Raw genomic sequence first — 14,705 nt, 5'->3', positions numbered from 1 at the left:
AGACTGTTATATTGTAAATCAGAAGGTGCCTTAATCAATAAGCCAAATTTATTTGGAGTCTTTTTCATTTTGCTAGCGCTAGCGGACCCACAGGAAATATCGCTTCTCAAATCCTGGGGCCCAATATGGTGGAAGTCTTCCTTACTTATACTTTTTTCAGCTCTTTGTCTTCCAAATTTGGAATGAGACTTCCGGACCTTCTGAGAAAGAAGGCCTGTGTGCTGGGACAGGGCCGTGAGACCGTATCTCAAGGCCTGGCCTGGTGCCAGCGCTGACAGCTCTGTCTGGGGCATATTTTATGGCGTCTCTGGAGTGGGAGTAGTCTTATTTTTCCCTGTTATTTAAGCAAGCAAATGTTTACGGAAGCCCGAATAGCAGGGTTAAAATTTTAAACAGCAGTTTTTATCTAAGATGGATGCTTCAAGACTACCGGTGGTGAGCACACAGTGCAATAGACAGATGATGTATTGCAGAACTGCATACTTGAAGCTTATATAATGTTATGTGGACAAAAATTGGGGCCACATACTAAACCTGACATGCTCAGTGGAGGCCTGCATGGTGGGTCTTACAGATTCAGAGACCAAAAGTAACCACATACTATGGTCTGAACTTAAAATCCCTAACTGAAAGTGAGTCATGGGGGTTAGTCTCATCCTAGACCTATTGTCTTTTGCATCTAAGATAACATCTGTGGAATATCAGGGAAACTCCCTTTTTTCAGACCCCTCAGGGGACAACCTTCTACCTGGGCACAGGCCACAGAACCCTGCATTATTATCTGCTCCCTGCATACTATCTGTGCTGTAAATGTTAACTATCCTGCACCCTCCAATGTAAAAAAAAAAAAGGTATGGTCCTAGCCGATTTGGCTCAGTGGATAGAGCATTGGCCGGCAGACAGAAGGGTCCCAGGTTTGATTCTGGTCAAGGGTACATGCCTGGGTTGCGGTCTTGATCCCTGGTGGGGGCATGCAGGAGGCAGTGAATCAATGATTCTCACTCATAATTGATGTTTCTATCTTTCTCTCCCTCTCCCTTCCTCTCTGAAATCAATAAAAATATTTTTAAAAAAGAAAAAGAAAAGTGTCTTTCTGTCTTGCTCTTTATCCAATCTGAGATTTCCTGCTTTGCTTTCTCCTGCCTCCCTAATCTACCACCAATGAATTTCATGTAATACCCCTCTTACAATTCCTTCTTTGATTTGTATAAAATAAACTGCAAAACGGCCATTCGTTGGAGCATTTTCTCAATCCGTTGAGATTTTGCTTCCCAGCAATTGTCATCAGTTTGGCTCTGCATACATAAAGGAGCCACATGCTAGCCTGACTAACCCAGGAAAGGCCTGCGTGGTGGCCTTGCAAACTCTAGAGACCTAAAGTAACCACAAGGTGTGAGATGACACATCCCGCGTGGCTTAGGGTTTGGGAGCTGGAGAAGGGCCATGGGCAAATGACAAGATGAGACAAGAAATAATAATTTGGAAATTGGGGGCCAGGCGGAGTCCAATGCTAGGAGAAGGACCTCACTGGTGCCCAGGCCCTGCCAACCTTTTATTCAATTTTGGATACACATATTGCCCTTAGGCAGGCAATTCTGGTAACAGGCAGACTATTTTAAAGGTCAGTAAATATTAGTAAAGATCTACTTTGAGACTATTTGGTCAGGAAATTGCTTGAGCCACCATTGTCTCGATTAAACAATCGGTGCATAGCTTTGGCCCTTGCCAGAGCTCAATGTTCACCAGCATTCTGGGCTCCTTGTTCACACTTTTCTGATAGTGACAATGGATAGCTTCCAACAACAAGGGATGGTCTGAAATTAAAACTTTTTAACTAAAAGTAGTTTATGGCAGGTAGTCATGTCCTACGCTAGATTCTTCCCTGACAAAAGTCGATCTTTACCTTAACTAAGCCTGTCTGTTGTCTCCTGCATCTATGATAACATATCACTGGACTCTCTGGATAACTTGTAACTTCCCTTTTTCCAGACTCCTCAGGGCACAACCAATGCACCAGGGCTCCAGGATGAAGACTACAGATTCCCTCGCTGTTACTGTTTTCTTGTTCATTGTTGGCTGTTAACTATCCTGTACCCACCTATGTGAGAGAAGTATATGTCTATCATTTTACTTTTTATCCAATCCCAGAGATTCCCCACCCCTTTTGCTTTCTCCCCCTCCCTAATCTATCACCAATGGATTTCATGTAATCCTCCTTTGAATCTAATGTATAAAAATAGATGAAAAACTGCCACTCTCTGGAGCACTATCTCAATATGTTGAGATTCTGCTTCCTGGCAATTGTTGACAGTTTAGCTCAAATAAACTCACAAAATTCTTTACAGGTTTGAATGTTTTCTTATGTTAACAGCTCAAATAAAATTCATAAAAATTCTCTACAGGTTTGAAAGTTCTTACATTGACATTATTAATCAATGTCACCCCAATAAACTTAAATAAATAAATAGAAAGAAAGAAAAAGAACTCAGCCATGAAAGGGAGACTATAGGTGGAGCCTGAACTCTTCATTGGGGGCCTGACAAGCCTCTCTATGGACATCTATTTGCATACTTGAGACAAAACCTGACTTAGTAGGGAGATGCTAAAGACAGATTGGGTCCAAAGGGGAATGGGGGTGGAAGGTGGTCGAAGACTATAAAAGGGGGGCAAATGGTGATGGAAGGAGACCTGACTTGGGGTGGTGAACACACAGTACAATATACAGATGATGCATTATAGAAGTTACACCTGTAACCCATATAATTTTATTAAACAATGTCACCCCAATAAAAGGGTAATATGCAATATATTGAAAAGATTATACACCATGATCAAGTGGGATTTGTTCTGGGAATGAAAGGTTTTTATAATATCTGCAAGCCAATAAATGTGATACAACATATAACCAACATAAAGAATAAAAATTACAAGATCATATCAGTAGATGCAGACAAAGCAGTGGAGAAAAATCCAGCGCCCATTTATGATAAAAACTCTCAACAAAGTGGGAAGAGAGGGGTCATACCGCAACATAATAAAGGCCACCTGTGACAAACACACAGCCAACATCATACTCAATGGGCAAAAGCCTAAAGCATTTCCCTTAAGATCGAGAACCGGATAGGGATGTCCGCGTTCACCACTCATATTCAACACAGCACTGGAAGCCATAGTCACAACAATTAGAAAATAAGAATAAATAAAAAGCATCGGATTGGAAAGGAAGAAGTATAACTGTCATTATTTACAGATGACACAATATAGGGAACCCAAAAGATTCCACCAAAACATGACTAGACCTGATAAATGAATTCAGTTCAGTAGCAGGATATAAAATAAATATCCACCAAGCAGTTGCATTTTCATACAGCAATAGTGAACTACGAAAACAATCTCATTTACAATTACAGAAAAAATAAAATACCTAAAAAGAATTTAAACAAGGCTGTAAAAGACCAGTACTCAGAAAATTATAAGACACTGAAGAAGGGAATTGAAGTCCTGGCTGCTGTGGGTCAGTGGTTAGAGCGCTATACTGCACACCTAGGGTCATGGGTTTGATTCCTCGGTAAGGGCACGTACCTGAGCTGCAGCTTCAATCCTAGACTGGGTCAGGGTGCATCCTGGAGGCAACCGATTGATGTGCCTCTCTCATGTCTGTTCCTCTCTCTCTCTCTCTCTCTCTTTCTCTCTCTCTCTCTCTCTCTTTCCTTCTCCCCCCCACTCATTCTCCCTCCCTTCCTCCCTCCCAGTTTCTCTGAAAAAGCAATGGAAAAAATATTCTCGGGTGAGCATTAACAAAGAGAAACCAATCCCGAATAGCTGCAGCAATCCTGAAAAAGAACAAAGTAGGTGGGATCTCAATACCAGATATCAAGATGTATTACAAAGCCACTGTTCTCAAAACTGCCTGGTACTGGCACAAGAATAGGCATATAGATCAATGGAATAGAATAGAGAGCCCAGAAATCGGCCCGAACCAATATGCTCAATTAATATTTGACAAAGGAGGCAAGAACATACAATGGAGCCAAGATAGTCTCTTCAATAAATGGTGTTGGGAAAATTGGACAGATATATGCAAGAAAATGACACTAGACCACCAACTTACACCATACACAAAAATAAACTCAAAATGGATAAAGGACTTAAATGTGCGACAGGAAACCATAAAAATTCTAGAAGAATCCAAAGGCAACAAAATCTCAGACATATGCCGAAGCAATTTCTTCACTGATACAGCTCCTAGGGCACTTGAAACTAAAGAAAAAATGAACAAATGGGACTACATCAAAATAAAAAGCTTCTGCACAGCAAAAGAAACCATCAACAAAACAACGAGAAAACCCACTGTGTGGGAAAACATATTTGCCAATGACATATCTGATAAGGGCCTAATCTCCAAAATTTATAGGGAACTCATACAACTTAACAAAAGGAAGATAAACAATCCAATCAAAAAATGGGCAAAGGCCAAAACCGGTTTGGCTCAGTGGATAGAGCGTCGGCTTGCGGACTGAAAGGTCCCAGGTTCGATTCCGGTCAAGGGCATGTACCTGGGTTGCGGGCACATCCCCAGTGGGAGATGTGCAGGAGGCAGCTGATTGATGTTTCTCTCTCATCGATGTTTCTAACTCTCTATCTCTCTCCCTTCCTCTCTCTGTAAAAAATCAATAAAATATATTTAAAAAAAAAAAAATGGGCAAAGGACCTAAATAGACACCTTTCAAAAGAGGACATTCAGAAAGCCAAGAGACATATGAAAACATGCTCAAAGTCACTAATCATCCGAGAGATGCAAATCAAAACAGCAATGAGGTACCACCTCACACCTGTCAGACTGGCTATCATCAACAAATCAACAAACGACAAGTGCTGGAGAGGATGTGGAGAAAAAGGAACACTTGTGCACTGCTGGTGGGAATGCAGACTGGTGCAGCCACTATGGAAGACAGTATGGAGTTTCCTTAAAAAACTGAAAATGGAACTCCCATTTGACCCTGTGATCCCACTTCTAGGAATATATCCCAAGAAACCAGAAACACCAATCAGAAAGGATATATGCACCCCTATGTTCATAGCAGCACAATTCACCATAGCTAAGATCTGGAAACAGCCTAAGTGCCCATCAGTAGATGAATGGATTAGAAAACTATGGTACATCTACACGATGGAATACTATGCTGCTGTAAAAAGGAAGGAACTCTTACCATTTGCAACATCATGGATGGAACTGGAGAGCATTATGCTAAGTGAAATAAGCCAGTCAATAAAGGAAAAGTACCACATGATCTCACTCATTCATGGACAATAGAGACCATTATAAACTTTTGAACAATAATAGATACAGAGGCAGAGCTGCCTCAAACAGATTGTCAAACTGCAGCGGGAAGGCCGTGGATGGTTGGGGGGCAGGAGGTAGGGGGGTAAGAGATAAACCAAAGGACTTGTATGCATGCATATAAGCATAACCAATGGACATAAGACACTGGGTGGTAGGGGAGGCTAGGGGACTGTCTAGGGCAGGGGGATAAAATGGATACATATGTAATACCCTTTGTAATATTTTAAGCAATAAAAAAAAATAATAAAATAAAATAAAATAAAACAAAAAAATCCAAACAACAACAACAACAACAAAAAAACCAAAGAGAAACCAAAAAAAAAAAAAAAAAATGGAAAATGAAGAAAATACAAATAAGTGGAAATTCATGGATAGGAAGAATTAACATCATTAAAATGTCTACACTGCCCAAAGCGATCTATGGATCAACACAATTCCTATCAAGATACCAATGGCATATTTCAAAGAACTACAACAAATAGCCCAGTAGTTTATATGGAACCACAAAAAAACAAAAACAACGTGCCAAATTGTTACAGCAATCTTGAGAGAAAGAAGAACCAAGTTGGAGGCATCACACTACCCAATATCAAACTATAGTAGTAACAATAGCATGGTACAGGCATAAAAACAGACGTTCATATAAATGGAAAAGAATAAAAAGCCCAGAAATAAACCCACGCATTTATGGTCAATTAATATTTCATGAAGGCTGCAAGAACATACAATGGGTAACAATAGTTAATTCAATAAATTATGTTGGGAAAATTGGACAGATACATGCAAAAAAAAATGAAACTAGACCACCTTCTTATACTATACACGAGAATAAACTCAGAATGCAGTAAACAGTTAGATATTAGATTCCAAAACATAGGCAGTAAAATCTCGGGCATTTCTTGTAGCAATATTTTTTCTGATATATCTCCTCAGGCAAGGGAAATAAAAGAAAAAATAAAGAAACGGGACTACATCAAACTAAAAATTTTTGCACAAAAAAGGAAACCATCAACAAAATTCAAAGATAACCCACTGAATAGGAGAACATATTTGCCCATACATCTGCTAAAGGCTTAATAGCCTTAATTTTTAAAGAACTTATGAAGCTCAACACCAAAAACACAAGCAATCCAATTAAAAAATGGGCAAAGGACCTGAATAGACACTTCTCTAAACAGGACATTCAGATGGCCAATAGACAGCACTAATCATCAGAGAAATGCAAATTAAAAACACAATTGAGATATCACCTCATGCCTGTCAGAATGGCTATCATCAATAAATCAATAAACAACAAGTATTGGAGAAGATGTGGAGAAAAGAGAACCCTTGTATACTGCTGGTGGGAATGCATTTGGTGCAGCCACTGTGGAAAATAGTATGGAGTCACATAAAAAAATTAAAAATGGAATTTCCTTATGACACAGCGATTCCACTTCTGGGAATATATTTCAAGAAAGCAGAGACACTATCTCACTCATTTCTGGATAATAAAGACCATTATAAACTATGAACAAAAATAGATACAGAGGCAGAGCTGCCTCGAACAGACTGTCAAACTACAGCAGGAAGGCCGGGGAGGGCGGGAGGGCAGGAGGGGGGTGGGTAAGAGATCAACCGAAGGACTTGTATGCATGCATATAAGCATAACCAATGGACATAAGACACTGGGGGGCAGGGGAGGCCAGGGGATTGTCAAGGGCGGGGGAAAATAAAAGGAGACATATGTAATACTCTTTGTAATACTTTAAGCAATAATAATAATAAAAAAGAAAACAGAGACACTGATTTGAAAGAATATATGTACCCCTATATTCACTGCAGCGTTATTTACAATAGCCAAGATTTGGAAGCAGCCTAAGTGCCCATCAATAGATGAGTGAGTAAAAATGGTTTGGTACATTGACACAATGGAATACTAGTCGACTGTAAAAAGGAAGGAAATTATACCATTTGTGACAGCTTGGATGGACCTGGAGTGTACTATGGTAAGTGAAATAAGCCAGTCAGAGAAAGACTAATACCATATGATTTCACTTATATGTGGAATCTAATGAATAAAATAAATTAACAACAAAATAGAAACAGACATATAGCTAGAGAACAGACTGACAGCTGTCAGAGGGAAGGGGGTTGTAGGGCTGGGTGAAAGGTGAGAGGATTAAACAAAGAACAAAAACAACTCATAACAGTATGGAGTTTCCTCAAAAAAATTAAAAATGGAACTCCCATTTAACCCAGTAATCCCACTTCTAGGAATATATCCCAAGAAATCAGAAACACCAATCAGAAAGGACCTATGCACCCCTATGTTCATAGCAGCACAATTTACAATAGCTAAGATTTGGAAACAGCCTAAGTGCCCATCAGTAGAGTGGATTAAAAAGCTGTGGTACATCTACACAATGTAATAACACACTGCTATAAAAAAGAAGGAATTCTTACCATTCGCAACAGCATGGATGGACCTGGAGAGCATTACGCTAAGCGAAATAAGCCAGTTGGAGAAAGATAAATAACACATGATCTCACTCATTTGTGGAATATAATCAACAATATAAATTGATGAACAAAAATAGAGCCAGAGCCAGAGAAGCATTGAACAGACTGTCAAACTTCAGAGGGAAGGCAGGGGAGGGGGCGTTAAAGATCAACCAAAGGACTTGTATGCATGCATATAAGCCTAACCAATGGACACAGACACTAGGTGTGTGAGGGCATGTGCTGGGGGTGGGGGTGGCTGGGGAGAGGTCAAGGGGGAAAACGGAGACATATGTAATACTATATGTAATACTTTAAACAATAAAGAATTAAAAAAATCTAAGAGTGAAAAACAAACAAACAAATAAACAAAAAACAACAGTTCATAGACACAGGCATCACTATAGTGATTACCAGAGGGAAAAGGTGTGGGAAAGGTACAAGAGGGCATAAGGGGATAAATGGTGATGGAAGGAGATTTGACTTGGGGTGGTGAACACACTATACAATATACAGGTGATATGTTATAGAATTGTTCATCTGAAACCTCCGCGATTTTATTGACCAATGTCACCCCAATAGATTCAATTGAAAAAAAAGAAAAAGAAGAAGGACATTGTGACACATGCTACAACCTGGATGGACCTTGCAGACATGCCCAGTGCAAAAGCCACTCACAAGAAGATTACTATGCGATCTCACTCACATGAGGTCTCTAGGGCCATCACAGGCAGAGGCGGAAGGTAGGATAGAGGGTGGGCGGGGGGAGGGTTGTGGGATGGGGAGTTGTCCTTTAGTGGGGACAGATTTTCAGTCAGAGAGATGGGAAGGGTGATGGGAGATGATGGGGGTGATGGCTGCACAACAGTATGAATGTCCCCAACACCACTGCACTGTGCACTGACACAATTAAAATGGTAAATTTCACAGTATATATTTACTGTATGAAAAGAAAAAGGAAAAGAAGGCCAGGTCTTAAAACAGAACGTGGTGGGACGCGCTCAGGCTACGTGAATTCCCACTCTCAGGAGGCTCTGGACACTCAGTGATGAGCAGAGCCTGGGTGTGAGTTCCGGTGAGCAGCGCTGGACAAGCCTCGGTTCCCTCCTGTCGACCCCACAGGCCTATTGAGAGAGCAAGGGATGCTGCGTGGGGAGTCGCCATTGTGTGTGCGGGTGCGGAGGGGTGCACACCCAGGCCGGCCGAGCCGCCCGCCTGATGCACAGCTGCCTGCAGCTGAGGATGGAACCCTGCACCGCAACCCCACCGCCAGCCCGCGGAGCCCCCTGAAGGAGCCACTGAGAGGGGCCAACGGGGCTTCAATGGGGGCCGGTGCCAATGTTTACATTAATAAAGATTTTAATCCCAAATAACTGATTCCATGTGATAACTGTGCTACCACAGAAAACTGGAGAATTTACTTTCTAAAGTGCTGCCTCACAGGGCTGTGTTGTGATGTGTCCACCACGGGACACGTGTTAGGAGCGGACGGCATCCTTGTCCAAGGCTGTCCAGGTCTCGCGGTGACTTTAACTTCATCTGAAGAGGAGACCACAGGTCTACATTTAAGGCCTTGAGGTTACAATGAAAGAACTCCCTTCCCAGGGCGTGCACATTCATATACACCCATTCACAACCACTCATACACAGTGACATTCACAGTCACACACACACACAGTTACACACACATGCACACACGTACTCACCTTCATACACGCTTATGCACACATTCACATATTCAGTCACACATTCATACATTCACACACACATCGACACAATCATTCAAACACATTGACACACACAGTCACACACACAGGCACATATACACCTTCAGACTTGCTTAGACACACTCTCACAGTCACACACTCATTCATACACACACACACCCACACACACGTGGGCAGGAATGAGAGAGAGAAGTGGGGAAGTCTCTGCTCCTCCAGGAGCTCAGAATAACTGAGGATCTGCAGCGGGAGAGGCCAGGACTTCCTGACAGAGTTCACTGTACGTGAGGCATGTGGAGAGCAAGGCTCCTGTAACAGCTCAGGAAAGCCGTCCACTCCTCTGAGGTTGCTGCCTCCGCCCCCTCTGCCAGATCCCTACTCCACGCATTGGTCACTCTGTGAGTGACACCGCTGCAGGGCTGTGGGCGTAGGACCGGCCAGACAAAATGACCTCAAATTAAAAGACAAATAATCTCCGCCCTCACAGATGTGTCTTGGAAGTCAGCCCACCGCTGACTACACACAGGTCTCACTCAGGAACATTTTAATCTTATTAGAAATGTCACCTTTTAGATACCGGAAACCTACAATTATTTTGACAGTAATGTAATTTTTTTAAAAATACAGAATTCTTAAAGTTGATTTTTAAATGAACACTAAAGTATTGTAGACTTTCTAATTTAAAAAAATTTATTTTAGGAAATAAAATAAGAAAGTTATTCTAGTATATAAAACTGGACAAACTATGAAATTGGATTCAAACGTAAGATCCAATATCTAATTTAAGAAACAGTGTAACCTTAAAAATATAGCACGATAGAATGTAAGAATTGCGGTTTTGACTTTGAAGAGAAATTTAACTTAAATTACTCCATTAGAAATTTCAATTTTGTAACATCTTAGATGGATGTTAGTTGAACCCAATGTGCTAATCATTTTACAACATACATAAATCAAACCATCATCTGTCTGCCTTAAAATTAGACAGTGGAGTATGTCAATTACTTCTCAACAAAACTGGAAAAAATAAAGAGTGCCTTAAGAAATGGAAAAGAAGTGTGTTAGATGTAGAAAAATGCATACACCATAACTAAAAGGAAACAAATCAGGATACACACATAATAAATGTATCACCTGAAAACTTCAGGCATTTGTACATCTCCATTCACAAACGACAAAAGGAAATACTTAGAAATGCTGACAGTGGTTAACCTTGGATGGTGGAGAGAAGTGGTTTCTTTTACTGTATACTATTCTACTAAGGACCTTGTATTATGTTGATAATGAGAAAAAAAATCTTCTGAAAATACCATTTAAGTAACTGTTTTTATAGGTGTAAAATGCACTTTGTATCCATGTCCAGTGACCATCCATCCACTTACCTTTGAGAAACTTAAAAAGTGCTTTGAGTTGTGAAATGTCCTGGGTCGGTGCTTTAAAACGCATTATTGCACCCAAACAGCTTCCTGGTGAGAGCCCTGGGCTTTGGAGAGGCCGGGTCTGTTTGGAAAAGTAATGGGGCAGGGGCTGGGGGTGGGGCAGGGGCAGGGCAGCGGCTGGGGAGGGTAAGAAACCCTGAAGAGAGGCCCCTGGGCAGGATGCCTCAGGTCCACAGCTCAGGCTGTATTGGAAGAATTCCTCACTGGAAGGCTGATGTCTACAGTAAAGGTTCAGATTTGATAACCTTTACACATGAGCCACAGCAAATTTTCTTTAAAAACTGTTTTTGCCATTGTTATCACAAAATCATGCTGTCTAGACCCATAAGAGGAGCATATTTGCACATAAAAAACATTTTTAAAGGATTAAGGTGTCCTAAGTCACAGCTCTATGGTTCTTCCTCAACTGGATCTACAGAGGCTGACAGGAAAGGTAGGAAGTGCCCTGGGCCTGGATTCTCATTTTGTCTCTGCTATTAATTAGGAATTTCACTTAACCTTTCTGGCTCTCCTAGCTGCATCTATAGATGAGGGTAAAATTAATTAAGGTTTCTACAAACTCTTAAAACAATAATTCTAGGCTCAGATTTCTACGATCTTCCCAAATGTCTCCTTTCCCTCATTCTCAGCAGTAATAAACTTTTCCTTGGATTAACCTTTGTGGTTTCAACACTTCACAAAAATGTAAACAAACTTTTATACTACTCCTCATCTCAAAAATACACAAATGTCTATGAAACTTATCCTATAACATTTTGGTAGACTCTATTAAACATTTTTTTAGTAACTGTCCTAGTCTGGCCCCTGCTAGGGACTGGCAGGTTCACCGCCCGCCCCCCCCCCCCCCCCCCCCCCCGCTTCCTGGGTGGCATGGAGGGAGGCCGCCCAGGCGGGTGAGCAGGTGGGCACTCGCCGTGAGGACAGTGAGGAAGGTGGGCTTGTCCCAGAACTGCAGCCCCAGGACATCAGCTCCATCTCCACCTCCCAGAAGAGGGAGCGGAACCAGCTCACAGGCCAGAGATGAGCGCCAGCATGGTGATGGCGGGGACAGGGCAGACGCTCTGGTGGCAGTGGCGGCTTCCACAGGAGCGAGCCTTGACCCGCAAGGGCTCCTCTGCCCGCGACACTGGCTGATGGGGGCGGGCTCAGCTGCGGGAACCAGGAAGCCGGGTGGGTCACAGGCCTCGCCCGACCCCCCAGGCTTGTCCCCTCCGCAGCAGGGGTGCACCTGGCGTGATTGGGGAGGCCTGCTGGAGGTGCATTTGCCGCTGCAGCGCCACCTGGTGGGGACTTTGCGCAGTACCATTTGTGTGTGTGTGGGGGGACGGGCGTTCCTCTCCCCTGTGCTCCTTTCTACCAGGCCCTCCTTCTTCCCTCATTAGTGTTGGTTATTTCATTCTTTCCACCATTTGTTTATTAACAGTCCACCCCCTGCAGGAAAACGTCAAGACAGGGCACTTCTGCATTTGGGCCAACTCAGTGACAAGAGCCAGAATTTTTCATTACATCACTGGTTCGCCCATCATCATGGAACATCAGAGCTTTTGACTTTTGACTTTATTTTATTAAATATTTTACATTAAGAGGTATATTATTTCCATGTAAAATATGTTATTAATTTATCCTGTTATAGTTTGTAGATATTTAGTCATACCAACACATGCCTTCTGTAGATTACTTGCATGAATAAATAATGAACCCAAGTTCTAATTCTGACCATATCTCCTTATCAGTAACAATGGGCAAGGGCTGATTTTATCACCATGAGTCCATTGACCATATGTGTTAACATATTACGGTTTTCTAGTTTTTTCTACTCGTAAATCTTACAGCCAGAGATGCAGATAATAGGAGAAGCATGTTCACTAATTACACATGAAACTGACATATTAGGCTTTCTGAGGTACTAACATTCTGAGCCTAGATGGCATTTGTTCACATTATAGGGATGACTCTGTCCCTGTCCTCGTCTTCACCTGAAGGATGCGTCTTTGTCTGGATGCAGGGACCTCACTCAGATGAGATCCTTTGTCCCAGCTCCAATTTTCAGTCCTGACTAAGCAGGCGGCAGAGACCAGAAGCTCCCACAGTGGGAGAATGAAGCTGGCAGGAGTGAATATTGCTGAGCTTCGGGCTCTTAGGCAGCTTGTGACAATATTGGAGAGCCACCAGGTGTCGCAAGACAGGCGAAGGGAAGGAATGTGGGGAAATACTGGGGAAGGATTAGCGGGCGTCATAAGAGGGGAATGAGAACATTAATAGAAGAGAAGGAGGGAAATCCTGGGGAGTCAGTATATGATAGATTTACATGGAAGGAGGAAAAGGGGAGATAAAATCTAGGGGAACTGACAGATGTTATAAAGGAGAGCATGTCATTTTATTATCTATATACCAGGTGTCAGCAAATTATGGTGGGTGGGTGAAATCTGGCCCTTTATCTGACCCATGAGATAAGAATAATTTTATTAATTTTTTAAAATTAGAAAATAATCAAAAGAATATTTTGCAATACATATAATATGAAATTAAAATGTCAGCGTCCATAATTAAAGTTTGAGTAGAACACAGACATGTACCTTCATTTATATGTTGTCTTTAGCTACTTTCATGCTACAATGGCAGAGTTGAGTAGCTATGGCTGTGATGATATTGTTTATAGGGCCCAAACTATTTACAATAAAACCCTTTATAGAAGAAGTTTACCCTAGCCGGTTTGGCTCAGTGGATAGAGCATCAGCCTGCGGACCAAAGGGTCCTGTGTTCCATTCCAGTCAAGGGCACTTACCTTGGTTGCAGGCTCCTCCCCGGCCCGGACCCTGGTCAGGGCATGTGCAGGAGGCAACCAATAATGTGTTTCTCTCATATCGATATTTCTCTCTGTCTTTCCCTCTCTCTTCCACTCTCTCTAAAAATCAATGAAAAAGTATCCTAGCGTGAGGGTTAAAAACAGCTTACTGACCTTTGTCCTCCCAGAGAAGTCGAAGATCATGCTCATCATTATTAGCACGCTATCTGGATTTCAGAGATCTTAAATGTGATATATCACACATCTTAAAATCAACAAAATATGGTACATGTTCATGAATGAAGGAATACAAACATAATTCCGAAATACTTATATGAATCAATATTACACTGCAGTTAAAATCAATAAAGGACAAGATAAAATGAACCAAAAATTACATAAAATATGATACATGTACATAAATATAGAAAGAGGAAATAATACTACATATGGTTGATTGATATATACATATATAATAGATGATTAAAAACTAAATTGGGAGAATGATTAGAAAATTCATAATGGAAAAGTAATAAGAGAAATGAAACTGAGGAATGATATAAACTATTATTGTATTGTATTATTTCTTTATTACTGCTATTTACTTATTCTTTTTAAAAAAAATCCTCACCCAAAGATATGTTTATTGATTTGAGAGAGAGAGAGAGAGGGAGAGAGAGAGAGAGAGAGGAACATCTATGTGAGAAACATCTATTGGCTGCCTCCTTTATGGGCCCCCACTGGAGATCCAACAAGCAAACTTCTTGTCAGGGCACTTCTTTATTTCTTAAAAAGTGAAAATATGAAGAAAGATGGTAAGATATGATCACTGTTTATTCTACATGGTTAGTATATGTTTGTTAAATGTTTTCTGTATCAGAAATATAACATCATAAAAAGGAAAGCAACACAGCTATGGAAGTATTCATTTT

Source organism: Myotis daubentonii, chromosome 12 (genome assembly GCF_963259705.1).
Source record: "Myotis daubentonii chromosome 12, mMyoDau2.1, whole genome shotgun sequence".
Taxonomy (NCBI): Eukaryota; Metazoa; Chordata; class Mammalia; order Chiroptera; family Vespertilionidae; genus Myotis; species Myotis daubentonii.
This window is presented reverse-complemented; position numbering follows the sequence as displayed.